The 6,475-nt window shown below is 36.4% G+C and overlaps 1 long non-coding RNA gene across 1 annotated transcript; it reads left to right on the plus strand.

Moving 5' to 3' along the window:
- Window positions 1–914: 914 nt before the first annotated feature.
- Window positions 915–5,406, plus strand: LOC142182561 (uncharacterized). The gene is made up of 3 exons (XR_012711372.1): window positions 915–1,687; window positions 3,076–3,124; window positions 5,184–5,406. It is a non-coding gene; the product is annotated as an uncharacterized LOC142182561 (long non-coding RNA).
- The last annotated feature ends 1,069 nt before the right edge of the window (window positions 5,407–6,475 follow it).

Consider the following 6,475-nt stretch of genomic DNA (forward strand, 5'->3'; position numbering starts at 1 on the left):
CTTCTTGTTTTCTTTTAAGCACGGTGTAACAAGGAGATCGGTAAGCAGTGATAACAGCATGCAACAGCAGTAACATTGCAGTCCCATGGTAGTCCCAGGTACCAAAACTTCCCGAACTACATTAACCTGATTCCCTTCTAGCCAGGGATATGTAGGAAACCTTTGAAGCAAAGGTTCGGTAAAATCTTTTTTTAAAAAAAAATGCTTCACACGGAGTACTCGGATGGGCAAAAATCGCTCATTTTATCTTTGCACGAAAACCCTTCGTGTCTTCGGGCAAAGAGAGGCAGCTGTAAGCACGTGATTTTTGCCCTATGAAAGAATTACTCCCAAAAAATTCAAAATAAAACGATTTTTCTTTATGTACAATTTTTGAGAATTTTTTTGTGACATTTTTGGATAATTATTTGTATTTGTCTGTGCATGTTTATTTGTTAAAATGATAAAAAATATAAAAATATGTCGCATTTGCATTTAAAATTTAATTCTACAATTAGGAGTAATTAAGTTTGTTTTACCAGAATGAAAATTACAAAAATATGCATCGTTTGCATTTTTAGCATTTAACGTCCAATTGTGCAATTTTATGCTTAATTATTACTTAATTGTGTGTTAATTGTTATTGGGAGTTAATTTGCGCTTTTATAAATTAATTTAGTTCTATATGATAATTTAAGGATTTTAGAATTTAGTTTCAGTTTAAGAAAAATAAAAGAAGAAAAGAGAGCAAAAATATAAAGAAAATCGGAATTGGGCTCTTCTTCAAATTCAAACCACAGGCCCAAAAAATACTCAACCTTCTCCATGACCCGGTCCATCTCAACACGGGTCGACCCGGTCCGCCCCATAACCCCAAATGACCTAACCCCTCTTCAATTTTCATTTTTTCCCAAAAACAAAACAAAACAAAAAAACCCAAACCCTAAAAACAAACCATCCGCCCCCCTCTCTCTTTCCCTCTTCTTCTCCATCACCTTCCCCAAGCAAGCAGCCATGGCAGCTGCCCTTCTCCCTCACATGACCTCCCCCTCCCCATCGACAATACACACACACACAACAACAACACACAACAACACACACACACTCACGCAACACACAGGACACACACACACGCATCAGTCCGTCCATGGCTGCTGCTCCTTCTTCTTCTTCGCCACGTCCAAACGAGCTACTGCTTCACCACTGTTGCTTCTACTACATCCAAACAGACCCCGCTGCCACTGCTTCGTCTTCTTCGTCGTCGAGCTTGAGCTCGACACCCATGGCTGCTGCTGCGTCTTCTTCTCCACCCCGTCACCTACTGTTTATTTTGCATCGTCTTCAACCAAATGACCCTACTGTCCCGTCGCTGCTGCTGCTTCGTCCAGCTCGAGCCCGTCAATGGCGAACCTTTTGCTTTCTTCTTCTTCGCTACGTCCAAATAGACCCCGTCGCTGCTGCTCCAAAACCAAGCTGCTGCTACTACTCCTGCTGCATCCAGCCTCGTCGAGCATCTAGTTCGAAACCAAACCCCATCGCTGCTGCTTCACATTTGTGTTCGTCGCTTTCAGTCCAGTCCAAAAACGAGACTCAACCATCTCGTTTGTTCGAGCTTTGGTCGGGTTTGTCGAAGCAGTCCATACACAGTCGAGGACATCAAGTTGCAGTGCGTCGAGGTTGTCATTCGAACCCAATCCCTTTTAATATGGTAGGATTCCGACCTATTTTTGTGTTGTTGTTAGCTTTCATTCATCTTCTATTCAATTCTCGTTCCAGGTAAAATTAAACGTTTGGTTTATTCTGATTTTTCTCCTTCTTTGTATCGTTGCATATTTCAAGTTAGGAAGTTCAAATGTTTGGTTTAAACTATGGCTTATCCCATGAGTGTTTATTATTGTATTGGTTCAAATGGTTTCGTTTTGTGTATTGTTTGGTTTCCTGCTTTTTGTTGTTCATCATATGATTTCAGTTTGCATTTTTGTTTCCGTTAATTGTGATTCATGTTATTTCAGTTTACTTTTGTTGTTAATATTGTTGTCTCCTTGCTCGTTCATTTGTGTCTAAGTTAACCAGGATTGGTTCCCAATATGGTTAACTTATTCCCATTAATTTGATGTTGTTCAATCTGTGTTCATGGGATTTGTTGTTTGAATTTGTTTAGAAATTGGTTATATTTGCTGTATTTTGGTTGGGATTGATTAGGTGAATTGGTTATAGCTGACAGGGGTAGATTGGTAAATTGCAGTACGTTCAGGGGTAAAATGGTAATTTCAGTAAGGTCGGAGGGGTATTTTGGGAATTGAACATTTGAACAATTATTTAATCTAAGTGCTCTGTCCACTAGGCATTAACAATATTAAAATAGTACATTGTGGGGGACAAGACATAAATTAGTGGGAAGATGATATAATTGTTTAATATAGTGGGGGATAAGACATAATGTAGTGGGGGGAATAATGTAATTATTTAAGTTAAGCATGGGGGACGAGACATAATGGGTTGGGAATAATTCTTTAGTTTAATATAGTGGGAGACAAAACATGTAGGCATGGGGAACAAATGAATTAAATAAGAAAAACATTAAGTAGTGGGGGGGCAAGACATGCAATTAAAAGAATATTTCGGGTTAGTGGTTCAAGACAAGAGTTTTGCTAGAAATAAGAGTCACTTGGACTTAGAGAAGGGGACGGGTTGGAGAGAACATTTTTTTAGGGAGGATTTTGAGGAGAACATTTTAGGAAGACATTTTTACAAAGATAGTTTTAGAGAGGATTATTTTTTGAGAGAGGAAAACATTCTGAAAATCCTAAGAGAGTGTTGGAGAGTTTAAAAAGAGAAAACAAAAACAAAGGGAGAGACGAGTTTAGTTTCGGGTTTAATACACGTGGGGTTGAGTATGTTTGTGGTGATGTGGTTTGTTGTTGTTTAAGTCTTTTACAAACTTTTGGGTTTGTTCTATCGAGCTTGCTTGATTTTCTTCAAATTTTTCTGGGTCTTGAATCTAGTTCGAATTGCTGACGTGGGGTTGCTGTTGCATTGCTGTGTTACTACTGCTGCTGACTCTCTCTTCTTTTCTCATTGTATTACCATTTCCAGGTACACATTTGTACACTCTTGTCTTGAGGCGAAATGAAGTATTGACCAGGTTTTGTTCCTGTTGAATTCCCCCTGTTTAGATTTGTGCTTGAATAGAGTTTTCCTTTCTTTGTATAAAAATGTAGTTGACTGATTAATGAGTAATGAGGTTGCATATGTATAACTTCTTCATCTAATAATGTTAGTTTAAATTAATCAAAGACTAGTTAATTTGTTTTGATATTATGGTGTGTCAATCTCATGTTCCAGTATTATTAAATAATAGAATATAGAGCGAAAGCAATCTTTCTTTGTACAAACTCGGTTGCAATTTTCCATTCGCATTAGCCGTAAACTAATGACTAATAAGTTACGTCTTTTTTTAGCATGTAATTAATCGGGAGGTTTTCTTTTATTTTAGAGACGAACTTAATAGAAAGAATGTAGTCACTGTAGGTTTATCCTTTTAAATAAAAATGAGACGAGCCTCGCCAAATAAAATGCACAGATTGCGGGGCCCTCACAAAAATGTATGTGTTAATTACTTAGAACTCGGGATAGGCCGCTTAGCGAACTCCACGGCCTTACCCAAAATAACAATACGTTAGTTTCTTTAGGACGCGTCTTAATTAATCTTACTTTCTTAAACTCGGGTGCACATTTATGTGACCCAAATCCAAATCTCAGCGGAGTCAAAATGTGTCTCTAATCACGGGTACATTAATTGTGACGTGGTTCGAGATGCGTGTCCATGACATTGCAAATTTCTTTAAAAAATAAGAATGAGATGAGCCTCGCCGAATAAAAATACAAAATTGCGGGGCCCTCAGTAAATATTTGCTTTAAAATTGCTTAGACTTCGGGATGGGCCGTTTAGCAAAATTTCAAGGCCCTACCCAGAGTAAATGATACGCTAGTCGCTTTAGGCGCGTCTTTAATAATTTAATTTTCTTAAACTCGGGTGCACATTTATGTGACCCAAATCCAAATTTCAACGGAGTGGAAATGTGCCAACAACCACGGGTGCATTGATGTGACGTGGTTCGAGATGTATTTCCATGATGTTGCAATTCTTGATAAAAAAATAATAATAATGACAAAAGCGGTTAAAAGTTAAAACTTGCACATGATCTCATAATTGTGTAAAATCAGATAAACAAGCCGAATATGACAGTTGAGCGACCATGCCTAACACCTTCTCCCGGGTTAACAAAATTCCTTATCCGAATTTTTGATTCGCGGACTGTAATACAGGTCATTCTTTTCCTCGATTCAGGATTAAATTGGTGACTTGGGACACCCTAAATCTCCCAAGTGGCGACTCTGAAATAAATAAACAAATTTCGTTTTGATTGTCCTTTAGTTGGAAAAACTCTTTCACCCCTCTCGGGGGCGGAAAAAGGAGGTGTGACAATGTTTACTACTATTCCTCATTGTTTTGACTTTATATTTGTACTTAGTCATGCTATATTCTACTGTTTTCATAACTCAGTCATGTTTACTCTATTTTGACATCTTAAATGATATTTTGAGTTGAGCATCATATTTTACTGTGCCCGAGTGAATTTTAGAGATTTCTAACTAAGTAGGGCCGACGGCCTGTGTTGTGAGGTTATTATGGGATTGGGCTACCCGCCGCAGCGGTATTGTGCTGATTCACGATTATGAGTCCGAGGGCCTGAGTTGTACGCCACAAGGTGGCTTGATATGAGGTCGGGAGCCTATTTGATTATGCCACGAGATGGCTTGATATTGCGCTAGGGACATAAGGGGAACCTCCCGTAGTCTGTACACCCCTAGTGAGCGCGGGTACCTAGTGTGATATGTGATATAGCCCGAGGGGCTGATGTTTTTCCAGGTTTTTGCCCGAGGGGCTGATTTATGCATCTATCTTTTCTCCTTGTTTTCATTTACTTATTGGAACTGCTAAAAGATGTTTTAAAGAGTTTTTTTTTGCTGGACTAAGGTGTTTTTATAAGTTTTCACTGTTTTATTGCATTATATTGGATTTATACTGCCTCTTGTAGCATTTTGCTGTGTTTTACGTATTTTCTTATCGTTCAGTTGCTTTTACTATTATTACTTACTGAGTTGGCGTACTCACATTACTCCCTGCACCCTATGTGCAGATTTAGGAGCCTCGGGTCCTGATAGCGAGGGCTGATTGCTTCCAGCAGGCTGTTCGGAGTTCACTAGGTAGCTGCTCGACGTTTGCAGCCCAGTGTTTTGTACCTCTTATCTTACTTTCCTTTGTACTAGATCAGTATTAGACGATACAGTCTTTTTCATACTCTTAGACAGCTGTTTAGATGCTCATGACTGGTGACACCCCGATGTCGGACTGTGTTTATTTTCGCGTTTGATCTATTTCACTTTACTTTAGGATTTATCACCTGTTAATGACTTGAATTAAATTATTATAACTGTTTAAATGGATTGGGAGTTTGTGTCGGCTGCCTTGTTTCACGATAGGTGCCATCACGATCGGGTCCGGTTTAGGGTCGTGACAAGTTGGTATCAAAGTCTAGTTTACATAGGTCTATAGAATATATATATATGGATTTGAATTAGCAGTTGTTTATTTTTTTATTTTGATTTTTATTATAAAATAATTTTAAAGTTCCAACTTTGTTGGAGCTTTGTCCTAAGAATCTACACTTGTTGTCTTATGGTTATACCACTTGACATCATATAATTATTTACTTCTCTTTATATATAGACACACACTACAATATAGAATATTTTTTTTATTATTTTCGTTTTTATATATATTTAAATTCAAAAATAATAACCAATAACTAATTATTAACTAAGTAACTAATTATTAATGTAACGACCCGATATATATATAATACACACACACACTACAATATTAGAAAGAAACTACTCCACAATTTGAATCAAAAGTTTTTTTATTTCTTTATTTTTGCTTTTTTATTTTAAAATAATTTTAAAACTCCAACTTGAAACTACTCCCAATTTGAATTGGTAATTTTTTTATTTTTTTTTATTTTAAAATTATTTTAGAACTCCAACTTAAAACTACTCCCCGATTTGAAAGGGTAGTTTTTCTTCTTTTTTTTTTTGTTTTTTTATTATAATTAATTTTATTTTATTTTCTTGTTTTTTTGGTTAAAATAAAATAATTTTAAAATACCAACTTGAAACTAATCCCACCCAATTTGAATGGATAGTTATATTTTGAATGGGTAATATATTTTCGTTTTTTTATTATAGTTATTATAAGATATCTATATTTATTAATTCAAATAAAGTAACCAATATATATATAAGTAATTGGATTCTACTATCTAATAAGAGGGAGTTAGCAGGCAGCTGGACGACATGTTTGCTTGGAGTTAAAGGGTAATATGGTAATTTCAGTTAAAATGGAACATAATGATTGGTCAAAATAAAATTT

This window comes from Nicotiana tabacum, chromosome 7 (genome assembly GCF_000715075.1).
Source record: "Nicotiana tabacum cultivar K326 chromosome 7, ASM71507v2, whole genome shotgun sequence".
NCBI lineage: Eukaryota > Viridiplantae > Streptophyta > Magnoliopsida > Solanales > Solanaceae > Nicotiana > Nicotiana tabacum.